The sequence below is a fragment of the Cervus canadensis genome, chromosome 1 (assembly GCF_019320065.1).
Source record: "Cervus canadensis isolate Bull #8, Minnesota chromosome 1, ASM1932006v1, whole genome shotgun sequence".
Lineage (NCBI taxonomy): Eukaryota > Metazoa > Chordata > Mammalia > Artiodactyla > Cervidae > Cervus > Cervus canadensis.
In genome coordinates, this window is record NC_057386.1 from 113,062,175 (window position 1) to 113,082,237 (window position 20,063).

The 20,063-nt window shown below is 50.3% G+C and overlaps 1 long non-coding RNA gene across 1 annotated transcript; it reads left to right on the forward strand.

Moving 5' to 3' along the window:
• Positions 1-1,414: 1,414 nt before the first annotated feature.
• On the forward strand, positions 1,415-3,244 carry LOC122420961. The gene is made up of 3 exons (XR_006263420.1): positions 1,415-1,470; positions 2,358-2,491; positions 3,048-3,244. It is a non-coding gene; the product is annotated as an uncharacterized LOC122420961 (long non-coding RNA).
• The last annotated feature ends 16,819 nt before the right edge of the window (positions 3,245-20,063 follow it).

Sequence of the window (20,063 nt, forward strand, 5' to 3'; positions counted from 1 at the left end):
TTCCCTTCTCCAGGGGATCTTCCTGACCCAGGAATACAAACCCAGGGAGGTGGTGGTTGTTAAACGTATGCTCTGAGGAAGGGTGCCCCCTACCCCGGGCCCTTCTCCTTCTCTCCTCCTTCAGTAGCCTGCACACCTACTATGTGCACCCTGGGCCTCCCTGATGACCCTTTTACAGACGAGGAAGCCGTAGCTCAGAGAGGGACAGCGCTTTTCCCAGGGCCATACAGCACAAGAGCGAACAGTTCTTCTGGACACCCAGTTTCACACCTTGGGCCCCACTGCCTCTTCTCTGACCTAATTTTCTCCTCTTCCCCTTGTTGCATTTCCCCCCTCCTCCTTCCTCCTCTTCCCTTTCTCTCCTCTCTTCCTGTTCTCTCTCTGGATGTCTCCTGACCCCACCTGCTCTGCCTGTGATGGTCATCATAACACACAAAACAACAGCAGGAGAGAGTGAAGACTCTTAGCTGCACTTTGTGGCTTTTCCTGAATCCCGGGTCGTGAGCTAAGTCCATCCCGGGGTAACACCCTCTGACACCCTAGGATGTAGGCACGTTACTGGATCACTTTACAGGTAAGGACGGGGGACCCGGAGGAGGAAGCTGGGCAGGGAGGGGCTGGGGTCTGAGTTTTGGTCTAACTGACAGCCAAGACCCCACACTTCATCTTCGTGTGGCATTAGACGTCCATCCACCACCCCACCCCCCACAAACATGTTTTAAAAATTAAGGTTTAATTTACAAACTACCAAATGCACAAAGTTTAAGCGAGAGCTCAATGCATTTTTACACCAGTCGTTGCCCACGACAACACCCTGGAAATTTCCCTTGTGCCCCACTCAGAGTCCACGATCTTAACCCCAATCAGTGGCCCTGGTGGGAACTCAGCTGGAATCCCTACTGCGTCACTTTGAACAAGTTGCTTCACCTGGCCGAGCCTCAGTTTCCTGATCTGTACAATGGAGCCACTGTTCCCTCTCTCCTAGGCAGGGACAGAGAAATCCTGTCCTAGAGAAATACACACAGGGAAACGGGGGCTTGTGTTAAAATGATGAGTATGCCAGAACCTTGGGTCCCCTGCCCCATCTCCGCAGGCTATGAAGCTGATGCCGCCCCCAGGCCCCCCAGCCCCTCTCTGCATCCCCAGACCCCAGCCTAGGAAGAAACCACCACAACCCTGAGCCAGGCCTGCTTCTCTGGGGAAAGGAGGCACGGTGGCCCCTGACCCTAGCCGTTGCCCGACCCCCAGACCACAGCCTGCAAGAGGCTAACCCCCTCCCTACCGCCCAGTGGCCCGCGCCCCCACCCCTTTGGTTGATGAGGCTGCCCCTGCCCGCACCCATTCATGTATTTTGTATTATAAAATGACTGCCGTCGCCATGGCAACATAAAAGGAGCCGATCTCATTACTGGGGCCCGGACACATTATTTTCTCCAAGGAATTTCTTCTTTTCATTATTTCCCTCCAAAGGTCAGTTATCCTCTCAGGCGGGGCGGGGGGCGGCGGGGGGAGTCCGCGAAAGGTGAGCCGGATTCATGGCAGAATTCCCCTGGCGGAATTTACAATCATTTTGCCTTTTTCCCCTGCTCTAACACCGTCGGAGAGATTTTCTTGCAGCCGAGCTGTTCTCTTTAACCCCTGCAGCCCTGGCAGGCAGGCTGTGCCGCCAGCAGACAGGCCGCTCCTACTGGGAATCTGTGTCTCCTCCAAACCGTCCCCTGAGGCCACCTGACTTTAAGCCCCTAGGACAGGGGAGTCTGGGGTGTGTCCCATTTGCCTTGGAGGACCGGGGAATCGGGGGAGGCTTGGAGATAATTTGGTTTTTCTACTAGTCCTCTTACTGGGGAAAATAAAAAACACCCCATTCAATAGTCAATAATAGTGATAATAATGACAAGTCACATTGCGCTCTGGAATGGATATGATGACCTAGAATTTGGCGAAGAATTTGGTTTCAGAGGCAGACAGGCCTGGGTTCAAATCCCAGCTCTGCCACTTCCAGGCTGTGTGATTGATCTCGGGCAAGCTGTTCCGTGTCTCTGCGTCTCGTCTCTAAAACAACCCTCGTGCTGGAGTCTACCTTACAGGCGTCGGGTGAGGATGGAGTGAGCTATGTAAATATATGCAAATGAGCAAGCGCTGTGTCTGCAGCACAGGAAGCAATAAGTATTGGCAACAAATATCTTGAGGTAGAGGTGTACGCCAAATCTTGTATATGCAGTTACTCTGTGCATCAGTTACCTAGTGCTGTGCAATAAATCACCCCGAGATTTAGTAGCTTAGAACCGTGTGTGTGTGTGTGTGTGTGTGAAAACCGTAGTAATTATTTATTATCTTTCATGGTTTCTGTGGATCAGGAATGTGGGAGCTGCTGGGTGAAGGCAGTTTTGGCTCAGGATTGCTCTTGCTGGTTGCAGTCAGATGTTTGGGGCTGTCATCTCTGAAGTATGCCCGGGACAGCGAAGTCTAATTCCAAGATGGCTCATTCACGGTAGGCTGGTTCTCAGGGGATTCAGTACCTCTGGTCTCCATGTAGATCTATCCTCAGGGACGCTCAAGCGTCCTTACAACACGGTGGTTGGCTTTGCCCAGAAGGGGTGGTCCAAAAGCTACGATGGCTTTTGTGACCTAGCCTCAGAAGTCCCACAGCGTTGTACCCACTGGATTGTCTTGATCATGTAGACTAGCTCTGATTCCCCGTGGGACGGTACTACACTGAGGCATGGCTAGCAGAAACCAAGGATTACGGGGCACCTTCTTGGAGGCTGGCTCCCCTACACACTATGTCCTTTTCATAGATGATCTAGCTTAATCTTCACAATGAATGTTGGAGGCTGATTTCCATTTTACAGGGGGAACTGAGGCTTGAGAAGCCAAGTGACTTGTCTAAGTCTTGAAGATGTTACAGTATGATTTCAGGCCTGGTTTCCTGAATCCCACCCATTTCTCATGGACCGACTAGGTCTGTTGGTCGGATTCTGCTCGCCTGAAGGGGTGGAGATCTGTCGGGAAGAGAAAGCTTGAGGCGGCCTCAATCTCTCTTGCAGCTGGTCGGGGCAGAGCAGCACACACTCAACAAGTGAAGCCAGTCAAAACACTCCCTCCTGACGAGGCCAGTGGAATCAGTGTGTTTGTAAAACTGACGGCGTTTTTGTTGACAGGCAAATGTCTATATCACATGGCAACAAATGGCTGGAAGATGCAAAAACGCAGTCAATCATCAGAGATTTTTTTTTACCTCTTCTTTAAAAAAATAAAAGCTCTTCAACCACCAAACAGGATGAGTGATGTTTGCATCTTGTTTGCAGATCTTTCTCCTGAGCTGGCAAGTTCCTGGGGCTCCACGTGGAGACCTGGGAGCAGACCAAGTCAGTTTGAACCAAACAGGGTGGGGCTGTCAGGGTCTTCTTGGGAAGGGGGAAGTTATTGACCTGAGGGAGGAAAGGCTGACCTGAGATGCACTGATGCTCAAGAGTAGACAGACCTGGGAGCAGGGATGACAGAACATCAAGCTGCTTGTAAGCAACTTGCTTCTTGGGTCAGTTTGGCTCTGAATGTCTGGCTGGCTTTGTGAAATATTGCTCAGTGGCTCAGTCGTGTCTGACTCTTTGTGACCCCAGGGACTGCAGCATGCCAGGCTTCCCTGTCCATCACTATCTCCCAAAGTTTGCTTAAACTCATGTCCATTGAGTCAGTGATGCCATCCAACCATCTTATCCTCTGTCATCCCCTTCTCCTCCTGCCCTCAATCTTTCCCAGCGTCAGGGTCTTTTCCAATGAGTCAGCTGTTTACATCAGGTGGCCAAAGTATAGGCGTTTCAACTTCAGCATCAGTCCTTCCAATGAATATTCAGGGTTGATTTCCTTTATGGTTGACTGGTTTGATCTCCTTGCTGTCCAAGGGACTCTCAAGAGTCTTCTCCAGCACTGCAGTTCAAAAACATCAATTCTTCGGTGCTCAGCCTTCTTTATGGTCCAATTCTCACATCCGTACATGACTACTGGAAAAACCATAGTTTTGACCATATGAATCTTTGTAGCATTTCCCAAACTCAGATGTACTTAGGATCTCCTACAATAGCTGGTAAGAATATAGGTGCCCAGGGGCCAGCCCTGGAGGCTCTGATTCAGCAGGATGGGGAAGGTGGCCAGGGTATTTGTACTTTTAATACATGATTTCACTTCCCAGAGATATTGATGTGGGTGTTTCTGGGGCCACTCTGAAAAACAGAGTGGTGTGGAAGAAAGGCTCTATACCCACTACTGCCTTGACCCAGCACACTCCGGGTGGTACATCTGGGCCCAGCTGGGCAAGGTGCCCCAGGTGGCTCAGCGGTAAAGAATCTACCTGCCAATTCAGGAGATGCAAGAGATGCAGGTTTGATCGCTGAGTCGGGAAGATCTCCTGATGGAGGAAATGGCCACGAATCCCAGTATTCTTGCCCGGAGGACCCCATGGACAGAGGAGTGTGGCGGGCTAGGGTCCAAGGGGTCCCAAAGAGTTGGATGTGACTGAGCACACAGGCAAGGTTTTCAGGAACCACCTCTGATGCTCTCATAGGCTAGGTCACCGTTGTGACCATCTGTGTCTACCCTCCTCATATTTTGGGGGGGGGCTCAATCTTTAAGAGCCACGTAAGGGATGTCTGATGTTTGATTCCTCAGCTTGACACCAGTCTTAAAAATTTGGAAGCTGTTGGTTTCCTCATTCACTCATTCATCTGATGTCTTTTTTTTTTTTCCCATGCTTCACAGCATGTGAGATTTTAATCCCGGACCAGGGATTGAACCCACATCCCCTTCATTGGAAGGTGGAGTTTTAGCCACTGGACCACCAAGGAAGTCCCTCATTTGATAAGTCTTATTGAGTGCCTACTGTGTGATGGTGGCTGGGGGACACAGCCATGACTGAGAGGTGTAATCCCTGCCGCCTTGGACCCCATAGTCCAGTGGGGGAGATGGATCAAATGAATCAAGAGACAAGTGGGCAAAATATCTGGAAGTTATAAGTGTCCTAGAAGGGAAAAAAGAAGGGGCTTAGATGGAACATGAGGGGACAGCAACTATACACTGGAGGGCTGGTCAGGGAAGACTTCTCCGAGGACAGGACTCTAAGTCTGAGATCCAAAGATGAGAGAAGGCTGGTTACATGAAAAGTGGAAGAAAGCTGCTTCTGGCATGGAGAACAGCATGTGCAAAGGTCCTGGGGCCGGCAAGAACTCAGAGTAGTCAAGGCATGGGCAGAAGCCCAGTGTGGCTGGAATCAATTCAGTGAAGGGCCGAGAGCATGGGCTGGTCAGGGGCCTGACCACAAATGGGCTACAGCAGAGTTTGAATTGTATTCTGAGTCTGATGGGGAGTTTTTGGAAGGTGTTATGGTTAGAAGTTAAAGGGCTCAAAGGAGACCATTCTTTGGCTTAAATATCTTTTTTAAATTAATTAATTAAATTATTTAATTAAGGCCCTGGCTGCACGGGGTCTTTGTTGCAGCACATGGGATCTTTAGTCTCAGCATGTGGGATCTAGTTCCCTGACCAGGGATTGAACTGGGGTCCCCTGTACTGGGAATGTGGAGTCTTAGCCACTGGACCACCAGAGAAGTCTCTCAAATATCTTTTGGTAGGAAAAGTAATATCATTTTGCCCATTTCCTGGGAAACTTCCAGTAAATGTGTCTGTTACTATTGAATATGACTTAGACCTTAGATGCCACCTCCTCCAGGAAGCCTTCCTTGCATTTGCTCAGGCAACTTCACATGCATTTCCGCCAAAGCATCCATGATGGATACGCAAATATACCACAATACACCAACATTTGTGGAACTGTAGCTAATGCCCATGTTGCTGGATGGCACACTCCATGTGGGCTCAATCTCATCCTACATCCATGTCTCCTCAGAAGTCTCTTTAACCTCCTGTGCCTCAGTTTCCCTTAACGGGCTGTAAGGAAGAGCAGCCTTTGCCAAGCTGGGTTGCTGTGGTACTCGGGTAAGTGGATGTACCAAACTACTCACCAAGTGCTTGGTACCCAGTGATGCTCTCAGGCTGGCTGCACTTCTTACATACGTACTCAGAGGATATCTACTGAATGAAGGTTTAGAGGGATGCCCCCACTGCACCTGCCAGCCCACCCTTGACAGGAGTTTGGCTCATCAAACACTCCAGCATTGGCTGGGGATGTGTTTAGATTTGCTATCTGGCTGTTCTTTTCATTTCTCAGATTCAGTGTTGGCAGGATACACCCATACACACACTCATACACTTTGGGGGTCCAGGTGGGAATTTATGGTGTCCTGGCCCCTTTGTGGAAGAGCCAGAAGGATCTGAGAGAGGGTCTGGGTCAGGGAAGTGGTGACTCCTGGCTTTTTTTTTTTTTTAAGATTCTTTTTTGAGGTAGATCATTTTTAAAGTCTTTATTGAATTTGTTATAATATTGCTTCTGTTTTATGTTTTGGTTTTTTTGGCCATGAGTCACGTGGGATCTCAGCTCCCTGACCAGGGATCAAACCCACATCCCTTGCACTGGAAGGTGAGATTTTAACCACTGGACCTCCAGGGAAGTCCCACTCCTGGCTCTTGATTTGAAGGAGCAGAATGTTTCCCTTGGGAGGGGACAAGGTTGCAGAAACACTTAGTTTTCACAGAGCTTGGTACTCTCTATATCCATCTGTCTGTCCACCTATTAGACAAATATTCACTGAGCCCTGATTGCCTCAGCATTGAGGACCCAGGGGCGAACAATGCAGAAGACACACCTGACCTCACAGAGCTGACTTCCCACCCAGGATGGAAAAAGAGCCAATGCTTTGTGAGCATCTGGAACATACCAGGAACTCTTGACATGGTTTTTCTGCTTGTAACCACCCAGAGTTGGTTTGATCGCCTCACTTTCTAATACCAACATGAGAGCGTCAGAGAGGTGAGTGCTGTTGCCCAAGGTCACCGGCTTGATCACACCGGAACTTGGACCAGGCTTGTTGGGTTTTCCTGCTCATTCCTTCTACGGAGAAAATTATCTTCCTTACCGCCACTGTCTCTTCGGGGAGGAGCCCCCCACACACTGATCCAGCCCACACAAGAGTATCAGCTTGTCAAGAGAAACCCCAGGTCTGCCTCTTCTTGGAGGAGACCTGTCCTTGCTGAAGGGTAAGGTTTCCACCTGGCAGTCCCAGCTCCGCATACCAGGAGCCCCAAGCTAGTCAGTGAGGGAAGTAGAGAGTCTTCTCTGGGACTACAGACGGGGTTCTGGGTGACATCCCCGTGGTCCAGTGATTAAGACTTCACCTTCCAGAGCAGACTGTGTGGGTTCATTCCCTGGTTTGGGGAGTCAAGATCCCACGTGGCTTGTGGCCAAAAACCAGAATATAAAACAGAAGCAATGTTGTAACAAATTCAATAAAGACTTTAAAAATGGTTCACATAAAAAAAAAAACAGTACCTTTAAAACAAAAAGCAAGTTGGAGATTGCCATTCTCCCCCTCCCTGTGGTAACCTTAGTCCTGACCTGGAAGGCAGGACCTATGTCTCCTGCATCTGGGTTCACTACAGATCCCACGTGCTGCCTAATTAGTAGCAAGGGCATCGCATAAGGCCATCAGGCAGAATCCACTGCACCATCTTCACCCTTCCACACACTGCTTAATCCCCGTCTCCCAGGAAGCCTGCACTGAATGCCCCAAGCCCAGGGACCTCACCTTCCTCTCTTTGACTCCAAGGAGCCCAGACCCTTTGTAGCACCATCTGTATCACCACCCTTCTCCTTTCTTTTCCCCTCCCCCTCCTTTCACTGGCAAATGTGATTTAAATATCTACTGGGATAAAGTGCACACTGGTTAAGGGTAGAACTTCTGAGTTAGGAGTGCCTGGGCTTGGACCTCAGCTCTGCCACTAGGTCTGTGGCCCTGAACGAGCCCCATTCCTGCCCCGAGCCTCACTTTTTCCATCTCTAACATCAGAGGGTTATTCTGAGCACTCCATTTGTTGTTCACTTGCTCAGTCATGTCTGCCTCTTTGCATCCCCACAAAAGGCAGCACACCAGGCTTCCCTGCCCTTCACTATCTCCCAGAGTTTGTTCAAACTCATGTGCATTGAGTCGGTGATACCATCCAACCATCTCATCCTCTATCGCCCTCTTCGCCTCCTGTCCTCAATCTTCCCCAGCATCAGGGTCTTTCCCAATGAGCCAGCTTTTCTCATCAGGTGGCCAAACTATTGGAGTACTCCATAAGATAGAATTTAGAAATTTCTCCCATTTCATCTACTAATGGGGAGAAGCCGGGGGACTTTAGAAGCCAGGAAGAAACTTGCTTTCCCAATAGAGTTCCTGATGACCGCTAAGAGCAGGTGAAGAGCTGTGAACAATGACTCTTATTTTGGCATCAGGGGAAAATTTGCAAGAATGCCTATTGCATATTTACTGCCAAAGAAGGGATCAAGGCACGTGAAAGACAGTCTCATGAGGTGCGTGTCTGGGCCTTCTCTCCTGAGCCCAAGCATCTTCCCTGTGTAGTCCTTGACATTCTTGGGGCAAAAGCCTCAGGCTCCTAAGAACTTTTGTTGGATAGATCTTGTTAACCGCCCTCTGTTTCTTAGTATTCCTGCCAGGGCCCATCTGTCTGAGAAGGCCCATCCATCAGGAAGTTGTATCAATAATCCAGATACTTCTTTGGAGTAGTTTTTTTTTTTTTCTTTCTGGTTTTTAATGGATGTTGAGAATTTGTTCTCATTAAAGTTCCAAAGTCCGTGCCAGAGCAGTCAGCTTACAAAAAACACCGTGAGTGCTAAAATTTGCTTCTTTTTGATTTAGTCTCTTGCTAGCTTGAAGGACTGGATTTTATAACAGGTCAATTTCAGACCATTTGATATTGATATATGAAGATCCTTAGGGATTACTGAATGCATTTTTCATCCAGCTGAGATAGCATCATATAAGGAAAATGGGATTGACTGTTAAGTACAAATTGAAAAAGACATGGTCATTTAAGATAACTCCTTATCTGTATACAAGGAAATAGTATCAGGGAAATAGACCACCAGTTGACAGAAATAAATTTCACCTTGGACTCCCCCTCCACATGCCTCCTTCACTGCTGTTCACACTTGTCGGGATTATTCAATTATTCTGAGAGCCCTTTCCCGGGGCCCCTTTTAGAGGATGTTGTCTGTGAGGAGGATTCCCTGCTGCTTTATTCTAGAAGGAAGTGTTAGATAGGAGGAGCGGGGACCATTCACAGAGCAAGCTTTGGAGAGTTTGGAATAGGGTAGCTTCAGTCTGGAATGTGGCAGGTCTCCCCTGACGGTGAGCTAAGAGCAGGTGAAGAGCTGAGAACAATGATCGTGCACTTTTCTTCTCATCCACCAGGTTCACTCACAGGACACTTGGAGGGGTCTTTAGCCAAGCAGGGCCCTTCGCCAGGTGACATATCCAGCACTGGGAAACTTCCTGAATTTAACCCAAGCAGAGTGGGTTTGAAGGTCACTTGGAAAATTCCCCAGATTTCCAAATATCCCCTTTGCCTTGGAAGGGGCAGCTGGGAGCTTGTGTCTGATCTAGACATCAGCGTGTGGACCTGTTTCTTCTCCGGCTTCTCCCCCCTTTCCAATTCCTGGGCTGGAGGCTGGAGAAATGGGGCTGCTGCTTCTCTTTCTTCCTTGGGTCCCCCCTGTGAGGCTGGGCTTGGACCTTCCAAGTTGGTGGGTTCCTGAGAAGGACAAGCTTGGGGCAGGGGTCACCTTGCCCACAAGTGAGGAGAGGCTGTGTCCCAGCCCTGCTCCCCTCACTCAGTGGGAGTCAACATCAGAAATTCCCTTGATTCCACTGAGGAAAGGGCTTTCAGAGCCCCAAAGAAAGCCAGGTGACCTTAGGCTTAAAAGTGAGCCCCAACCTCAAGGCTTCCTGAGGACTTACTATGTGTCAGATGAGCCACTGCCAGGAAACTCTGAGAACGATGTGATGAAAATCAGACCAGTCCCTTCATATGTACGATTTTTGTTAGAACTTTCAGCAAGCTGAACATCACCACCCCCAGTTTACAGTTGAGAAATGTGAGGCTCAAAGACAAAAGGCAACTTGAACAAATCACACAGATAAGTTGTGGAGGAATAAGAATTTAAATCTGAGTTTGTTCAACTCTGAAAGAATCCATCCATTTATCCCCCTATCTACTCATTCATTTATCCATCCTCCTATCCTCCCTTTCTTCCTCCCATCCTCCATTCCTGCCTCTCTTCTTCCCATCCACCACTCCATCCATCCTTCCATCCATCCACCCATCCATCCATCCATCCACCCATCCACCCATCCATCCATGCATCTATCTGCCCATCTATCCATCCATCCTTTCATTCATCCATCCCTCCCTGCATCCATTCATACATCCATCCTTCCATCCAGCCACCCGCCCATCCATCCATCCATTCATCCATCTACCCATCCATCCATCCATCCATCCATCCATCTATCCATCTATTCATCTATCCATCCACCTGCCCATCTGCCATCCATCCTTCTGTCTGCCCATCCATCTGCCCACCCACCCATCCATTCATACATCCATCCATCCATCCCTCCCTCTCTCCCTCCATCCATCCATGCATCTATCTGCCCATCCATCCTTCCATTCCTCCATCCCTCCCTCCATCCATTCATCCATCCATCATTACATCCATCCATCCATCCACCCACCCATCCATCCATCCATTCATACATCTACCCATCCATCCATCCATCCATCCAACCATTCATCCATTCATCCTTCCATACATCTATTCCTCCAGTTTCTCTCAAGTACCTGCCAGGCAATAATCATCCTTAATCATTAAAGAAGGGACCCTAGGGATGTTCCCAGGCCCAGGTCTGACCATCAGTCACCACAAGTGGACCATGCTGGGGGCCCTAGTCTTGCCAACAGGAAGCAGTGGGAAGGAGGCAAGGGAGTGTCTCCCACCCAGCATGGGGACCAGGGCTGGGCAGCAGAGCTTCCACCTGGAAGATGGGGTATGTGGGAAGTGGGGTAGGAAGAGGCTGGTAGAAGGAGTTCATTTCCCCCTCCCAAGAAACTTACATGCAAACTCTTCACCAGCCTGTAATTCCTGTCTACCTGTCGATATGCCTGGGGCACGGAGCCAGTTCTTCCCAAGGCTGTGAATCACAGCACTCGACTTTCTGATACTAATAAAATGCAGCCTGTCTCAGAGATGGCCTGGGACCGTCGCCATCGACGGTGGGCCAGTCTGTACGGTGTGGAGCATGGATGGGCAGGGAAAGGGGGACAGTGCCGGTGGCCCTTCTGGGAACCGGCAGCATCTCAAGAGGCTCTGAGGGAACTTCCCTGGTGGTCCAGTGGTTAAGAATTCGCCTTGCAATGCAGGGGATGTGGGTTCAATCCCTAGTTGGGGAACTAAGATCTCATATACTAGGGGAGCAGCTAAGCCCAGGTACCACAATTAGAGAGTCCCTGCGCCACAAGGAAAGATTTGGCATGATGTGACGGAGATCCCACGTGCTGCAACTAAGGCCTGATGCAGCCGAAAAAGTAAATAAATACTAAGGAAAAAGAGGCTCTGGGCCCTCAATGAGGGGGGGATCCCAGATCCATCAAAGATGAGTCCTGAATCTACTCAGAGGTTGGACGATGACCATGGGGAATACCCTGGGGGGTGGCTTTCATGGCTGTCTTCAGGACCCGTGGACGGTCCAGGCTACTGGCTGCAGCAGGGCTGGACAAATGGGCTGGTGAGTGTGAGCTGGTCAGAGTCTGGCCAGAGGTTGGGTGTGTTACTAGCACCTCACACACTCTTGGGATCTGCTCAACCTCACCCGGGAGGTCCCATCCGGTCCATGCCTTCTTAGAACCTTTCCACTGTAGACAGCGATGCTTTCAAAGCATTCGTGAGCTCAGCCCCTCCTGCCCCAGCATCTCTCCTGCAATGCTGCCCTGGCTCTGTTCACCCCAGGGACGCCGCCTTGTCCACTCTGATAGGGGAGTGATGACGTCTCCTCATGGTTTGAATTTGCATTTTCCTAACTGCTCATGATCTCTTGCTCTGGGCTTTTAAAAGATGTTTGGAGTCACTATTGGGTCCCACTGGCCCATTTCACAGATGAGAAAAAAGAGGCCCAGGAATTGAAACAGACTTGCCCAGCTGCAGCTGGACCCCCTCAGGCTTCATCCTGACTCCTGGTCATACCCTCTTAAAAGAACTCTTTAAAAGTATGCTGGGACTTCCCTGGTGGTCCAATGGTTAAGACTCTGCCTTCCAATGCGGGCGGGGGTGGGGTGGGGGTGGGGGGCTTCGATTCTATCCCTGGTCAGGGAACTAAGCCCCCATAGGCCAAAATAAAAAAGATAGAAATAAAAAGTGATGCTTACTTTCGCTTGGAGGTGCAGAAGGTGCTCTTTTGATATTCTAACTGACTATGTGTGCTGTGTACTGTCCCTCTGTCTTCTTGCCTATCTGGAGAGCTGACGATGGGAGACTGGTAGTCACATCAGAACTTTGCCGGATGTCCATTGGACCGCAGCCTATGACACACCATGGTACAGACCTGGGGCCCTCCTAAGCCATCCAGATCACAATGGTGAGGTCTGGACAGCGAGGGCGCTGCTGGACACTAATTCCCAGAGGAAGACAGGACAAGGGTGGGTCACTAATCTCCACCCTGAGAAAAACAGGCAGCCCCCGGTGAGGTCTGAGGCCAGCGCTGGCCGGGCTGAGCCCCAGGTCAGTCTTAACGCCCCCAGAGGTCCCCTCCTGCCTCCACTCAGACCCCCGCCCTCTGTTCCCTACCTCCAAATTCTCCACTCCCCACACAACGTCTTCTCCCCTCCTTGGCCTCCCAGATCTGTGTGTGTCTTATTTAATCTTATTTTATTTGGGGAGAAGGTCGCATCCAGAAGACCTGGGAAGGATGGAAACACAGCATCTGTGAAGGAAGGACGGCTGCAAAGAGAACACACAAAAAAAATTTTTTTTAAAAGCATGGTAATAAATGCTATTCAAAAAGAAAAGAGAAAAGAAAAACTCACCCCACAATCTCTGAAAAACACAGCCCATTGAAATGACAAGCCGAAAATCATTTGCTAAGCGCCGAAACTGGTCCTTTTGTCACCCAAATCCCTCTGTTGACAGTTACCTTTCAATCCTGCAATTGTGGGGAAAGGCTGATTTTTATTCAACGTTCTATTCACCCTGCGTATTAATGAAAAGGGGGAAGGAAAAAAAAAACTTGTAAGAATGGTGTTTAATAGGCTGATGGACAAGCCGTCTGGATTCGCCGGCCGAGTGCCTCTTATCAGAGGCTCGCAGTGGGGCTGACGCGGGCGCCCTGTCCCAGAGCGACTTGGCACACCCACCCAGACTCTCGGCCCCTGCCACTGAAACCCCGGGATGGATGGACTGGCTTTTATCTTTAATATTTTTAAAAAGTGGGGAGCTTGATGATCTTTTCTCCTTACCAGGGAGGAGGGGACAGGACATGACCTGACCCCGTGATTCAGACGTGCATTAATTGAGCACCTGCTATGTGCCAAGGGCTGTGCTGGGCGCTGGGTGTGGCACGGGTGAGGCAGTGCCCACAGGCTGGGGCAGAGACTGGCAAACCAGGCATTTTGCCTGAGCTGGGCCAGGTGTCAGAAAAGGTTAGGGTGGCCCCCACTAACTCTGGGGAAACCATGTACCCCAAATTGTTTTCTCACGTGCCCTCAAGGTGGAGGCCCCAGGCTCACACCAGCAGGCGGGGGTTTGGGGCATCACCGTGCCTGGTGGGTTGCAGGACGGGGGGACAGAGGAATTTCCCTGATCAGTTCTGTTCTGAGGCCATGGGGGATGCTAAGACTGAACTATACAGCTGGGATCCCGACCCTGGTTTGAATCTTGACTCTTCCACGCACTTCCTGCAGGCTTTGGGCGAGTCCATCCTCTTTGCTGAGCCGCTGTCTCCTGGCCTGTCACTCGGGGGTGGTGACATCGCTGAAGTCAAGTTGTTGAGAGGATGTTACCGATTCAAGGTTTACATCTCCGCTCCCAGGTTCACACGCCGAAGCCCTGAGCTCCAGGGTTCGGAAAACTTTACCCTCTCCCATTCCTGGCCGCCCTTTCTCCCTTCCTCTTTTCATTTCTTGGTTTTCTGGCCTGGATTAAACTGGCGGAGTTTAAGAAGAAGAACGTTTGTGACAAGGAAACCGGCTCCCTGGCTGGGTGGTGAGCCCTCCGTCACTGCAGGGCTGGAAGTGGAAGCTGGACGGCAACTTGACGAGGACGTTCTGGTGACGTGGGAGTGGGCCACAAGGATTCAAGGGGCCTGGACCTGCTGCCAGCCTGCTTGCCCAGACTGAAAACTGGGTGTGGCCTGTTTTGTCCCCCACGTGCCACACCCAGCTCTCAGGCCCCACACCCCGGGTTACCCTGGAATCCTCTCCATTCACACTCGGCCCTTTGGCGAGTCCTGACAACTCTGCCTTTAAAACGCTCCAAGCCCGCCAGCTCCCCTCCATCACCCCTTCATCTGCAGCGGCCCGTTCACTCATCTCTCTGCCTCTCCCTGGGGCCCCTTCAGCTTTTCCTCACCACAGAGCATAGTGCAGCCTGGAATCTGTTTATCCGATCCCCTGGGTCTGCTTTGTCCTCTGCAATGGCTTCCACCATGGAACCCTTCTCAAAACCCCATCCCTCTCATAGCATCTCATACCTGGCCCCAGGCTAGTCCCTCCATTCCACTACCCTGGAACTCTTGCCGTTTCTCAAACATGCCAGCTCAGTTCCCTTTGGCCGGGCTAGTCCCTCTGCCTGGGACACAATTCTCTCTGGTCCCCACAGGGCTGCTCTCTCTCCATCTGGGCTTCTGCCAAAAGCATTTTCTCCTTCCCTGACACTGCCCATGTCCCCAGCACTATCTAACCCCTCCTCCAGCTCAACTTCCCTGCTCGGCACGTGTCACCACTTCACACTACATATTTGTCTGATCCATCGTCGTCTGCCTCCCATGCTGGCCGTGAGAGCAGGGACTGTGTCCACCTGGCTGCCATGGTGTCTCCAGATGGACTGGAGATGGACGGGTGGCCTCCCCCACTGTAGTGGGGATCATCTCTGAATCTCATCCCAGGACTTGTATCCTCCCACCTCCTGATTCAGAACACAGGGTTACTGCATCCTTTCCCCGTGTCTTCTGAAAACCAGCATGTCCTAGGCAGCGACGACAAGTAACAGCCACTGTTCTTCTTGATCGCTCACTCAGTCACTCAACAAACATCTACTGTCAGGTACCAGGCAGGCCATGAACGAACGTATGGAACTCAGCTATGAAAATGACAGACACAGAGCTGACATTTTTAATGGGGAGAGAGAGATAAGAAAAAGTAAATTAATTTAAATGACGATATCAGGGACTATGAAGAAATACAGATGCTGTGGTCAAGGGGACAGTCTGGGAGGACTTCTTGGAGGTGGCATCAGAAGTGGAGAAGGCCTGTATGAAGTGCTGTGCTGGCAGGGGACAGGAGGGGGTGCTGCTGAGGCAAGGGAAGCAGGAGCCAGATGGTAAAGAAGCTTCACCCATGTGAGGCACTGCAGGGGACCTCAGATACTTTTAAGAAGGACCTAACACTGCAATAAATTTGAGTGGGTGCCCAGGGAATGCTGAACGGATGAAAGAATGAATGAGCTATTTGAGTTGGTGAACAAGCACCACCTCAACTTCATGGTCCCCTGGGGTTCAGGGTCCTGCCCTCTTTTATCCACCTCCCACAAATCAACCTTACCTGGCAGGTGATCCCCTTTGAAAGACACCGCCTGCATCATTTTGGAGGTAGGTGTTGTCTTCTGCTAGTGCCTCAACTTTACCGCCAGGATGAGCTAGGCCCCAGTGGTGAGTCTCTTCAGGGAGCTAAGCAGGAAACCCTCCTGGGACACAAGGAGGTACCCGCTCCCAGCCTCCCTGGAATGGAGCGATCATCCAGATAGTCATTTGTATTTTGGGTCCCCCTCCGCCTCCTTCCCTCCCCTCCACTCCACTGTGATTGCTGACAACGCGGATTTTAATATATTCACATTGGCAGAGCTATTTGCATTCAGATGCAATTATGAGGCAAGACCCAGACTCCTCAGGGGGGTTGTGGAGTGGGGGGAGGATATGCCAATACTCTTGGGGGGTAGGGGGCTCTGGGAAATGTGGTCCAGGCTGGGTTGAGCTCTGTACCCCTGCTTTCCAGGCATCAATGTCTGGGCTGGTACAGCACCATCTCCCCAACTCTGAGCTGGAATTGAACTGGATTATTTTGTTCATCCCAGGATGGGGAGCGGTGTGGATGTTGGTTGAAATGGGACCAGAACAATGTTTTTCCAGCTCCCACTATGTGCCAGGCACTGTGCTGGGCCCTCGGGAGTTTACATTTTTGTGGAAGACTTAGACAAGAACAAATTAACAACTAAATAAATAAGAGCACATTGGAAAAAGTGTGACATGAGAAACCACATAGGTGAAGTGACAACCTTTGGGGATGTTTCCCTAGATACAGTACAGAAGGGGGGTGGGGAAAGTTGATTGCAAAAATGTGCCCAGTCTTTCAATGTTCCCTGTAGCCATTTCCCCTCTCAATGCACCTTTGCATCTCAACCCATCAAGAGCAGCATTTATTTCCTACCCCTGCAATCTGGACTTGGTCATGGGACTTGCTTTGGTCAGCAGGATGTGGTATCAGCAATATAGGACCATCTCCAACCAGAGGCCTCCAGGAACTTTGTACATTTCTGCTTCTTCCCTTGGAACCCCGCCACCACCTTGATTATGAGCCTGGGTCCTCTGCTGGAGGTTGGAAGTTTGACGGAGCAGAGAAAAGCCATCCCAGTCAAGGTCCGCCTAGACAAGACAGAACACGGCTGATCTGCTGACTGACCTCAAATGCAGTGATCATTTTATCAGTCCAGATCAGTAGGACTACCCACGTAACCTGCTGACATGTGGGCTAAACAAATGCCTGCTGATTGAAGCCATGACATTTGAGATGTTTTGTTATGCAGCGGTAGCTAACTGATGCAAAAGCTCCCTCTGAATAGCATTTCATCTGAGATCCAAAAGATAAGAGATGCAGTGAGATAGCTAACCCCCAATGAAGGAAAAACTTAAACTGATTCTAGAAAGACGTATTCCCAGTGTGGAAAGGCAATGAACTAACCCCTAAGCTAACAATGAGCTTAAAGTCTCCTCCACAACGGGTTAGCCCACCCTAGGGGCTGGTGGTGAAAAGCCAGAGCCCATCCTGATTAACCCATCCCAGCTGCCACCCCTATTGTTGAGGAGGGTTAGCCTTTTAGTTCATTCTCTCTGGAGAATGAATACAGTCTTTGCACTTGTTAACCTTTTTGCCTGGGACTCTTGTTGTCTAACAGTCTGGTTAGCCTCCCCTTGTTTAAAAATTCCATTTTGAATCAGTATCACGTTCAGGATCAAGATCATCAAGGTACAGAACATGCTGAAAAGCTCCCTCCCGGGGCTGTCCTCCAGCCTCCAAGACCCCTCTTCCCAAGCAAACCCTGTGTTCAATTGGCATGAGTCCTTTCAGAGACATTTTTTGCAAATGTAATCAAATACTACAAAAGATTACACTTGATGCTTTTCCCACAAAATCTTCTATGTTCACTGTGTCTCTCCTCACTCTCCATGACTTGGAAATCTTCCATGTCAGTAAATAAAGGGCCTCTGCGTTCATTTTATACAGCTGTATAGTACTCCATGGTGTCATTGCATCATCATCTATGCGTCTAGTCCCCTACTAATGGACATCTAGGTTATCTCCATTACTATTTTGCCATTACTTAAAAGGTTCACTGAGTAACCTTATACATCTATGTGTGCATATGGGAGAATTTCTCTAATATAAGTGCCAATTTATTATATCAATAGATTTTATCTAATTATTCCCCATAGAGGGTGCCAAGGGACACTCTTCCACCAGAATATGAGCAAGGCCTGGTTGACCCCTCATCATATTTAGGATTATGAACAGTTGCCATCTCCTCCAGGAAGGCTTCTCAGACTTTGCATTCAGTTCATTAGCCTCAACAGGGTCCCAGCCTCAGTGCCAAGTTGGCAGTACCCTGTACTGTGGTGGTCTATTTCCTTTTTTGTCCCCATCATCAAACTGGGAGCTCCCTGAGACCAACCTTTACTTATCAAGAAGTCCTCAGGCCCACTCAGGTCCCAGCACAGGGCTGAGGTCTAAGTAAACACCAGTTTCCTTTCTGTATGCCCCAGGGGCTGGGATCCCCAGGGCGGGCTCCCTCTGTTTACCCTTGGCTGCAGTGCCTCAGGGATGGAGGTTCAGCCTCTGCCCCTGACACTTGCAGGCCACCCTGTGTGCTGGCACGGAGCCCCTTCCCCCATCGCTGGGGCCCCCGCCCTCTCCCTTGAACAAATAATAATTGTTAGAAAAAGGCCGGTGGATAAATTATTATCCTGACCCTCATTCCAGTACAAAAAACTTTTGCTAGCTGCCAAGCGAAAAGTCAAAATTTGCATTTAAATAGAAAACGTTAGGCCAGCTGAACAGGGAGGCCAGTGCCCCCAAGAGGACCCTCCCAGATGGATGGGGAACGTGGTCACCCACCCTTCCCCAGGAACCCAGCAAGCAGCAGGGGAAACCTTCAGGGTCTGAGTCGAACTGATTTTTTTCTGTGGTTTGTGGCCCTTTGGGGTCTACTCTTTCCAGTTCCTGCCAAGGTTCTACAAAGGCCCTGTGGTCTAGCCAGATAGACTTCTTTGATGCCCTCTATTCTACCCACCATGAACTTGAGTCTCCTTTCTCCCAGCCCACAGTAAGCAGGTAACCACAAACATTAAGGGCAGCCAGAGACTTCACGGGTCACGTGACGCGGAACGTTTGGAGCGCGGTTTTAGAGTAGACAGGCAGGGCTGGGGGCTTGGCTATTTGCGAAAACATAGCTTCTCTGAGCCTCAGTACCTCTGTTTGCCAGTGATGGACAATAGTGCCTTCTTGGCTAGGGACTTCCCTGGTGGTCCCGCGGCTTAAGACTCTGTGCTCCCAATGCAGGGGGCCCAGGTTTGATCCCTGGTGGAGGAACTAGATCCCACATGCTGCAATTAAGAGTTTCCACGCCACAGCTAAAGATCCCGCATGCCGAAACGAAGCCCCGGCGTAGCCAAATAAATAAAAATAAAAAGTTGAGTTATTTTATTTTTATTATTTATTTATTTTTGACCATGCCATGGGGCATGAGGGATCTTAGTTTCCGGAACCAGGATCAAACCCACATCCCCTGCTGCGTAAGTGTGGAGTCTCAACCACTGGACCGCCAGGGAAGTCCTCTGGGAACAGATTTCTAAGTTGAGGGAACAGCATGGGTGAGGCTGTAAGAAGAGAGAGAAGCTGAGTGTCCAAGGAATGGCCTGGACCCCAGAGGGCTGGACGGATGGCAGGTGGGGAGGCAGGGAGGAGGGAAGAAGGAGGAGGGCAGGGCCGGGTCAGGAAGGCCTGTGGGACTTGGTCTCAGGAGGACAAGATCAGATGAGACCCGTGAGCCAGGGTCCTGGGGAGCCCTACACCAGCAGGGGAAGCAGGAGCTCTGGAGTGCCTGTTACAACCAAGGAGAGATGCTTAATGTCCCCCCGTGGGGCAGGATGGACCTTGGGGGAGACACAAACGAGCCGTTCTGTCAGATTCTGTAGGGCCAAGTTGATCAGGTTGAATTCTGGAGGCTTAGCCTCACCCGGAGAGAGGGCAATGGCACCCCACTCCAGTATTCTTGCCTGGAAAATCCCATGGATGGAGGAGCCTGGTGGGCTGCAGTCCATGGGGTCGCTAAGAGTCGGACACGACTGAGCGACTTCACTTTCACTTTTCACTTTCATGCACTGTAGAAGGAAATGGCAACCCACTCCAGTATTCTTGCCTGGAGAATCCCAGGGGACGGGGGAGCCTGGTAGGCTGCCATCTATGGGGTCGCACAGTCGGACATGACTGAAGTGACTTAGCAGCAGCAGCCTCACCCACACTAGGGTTTGTCTGAAGGTCTGTACAACTTCTAGAAATTGCTCATCTTCCCCTGGG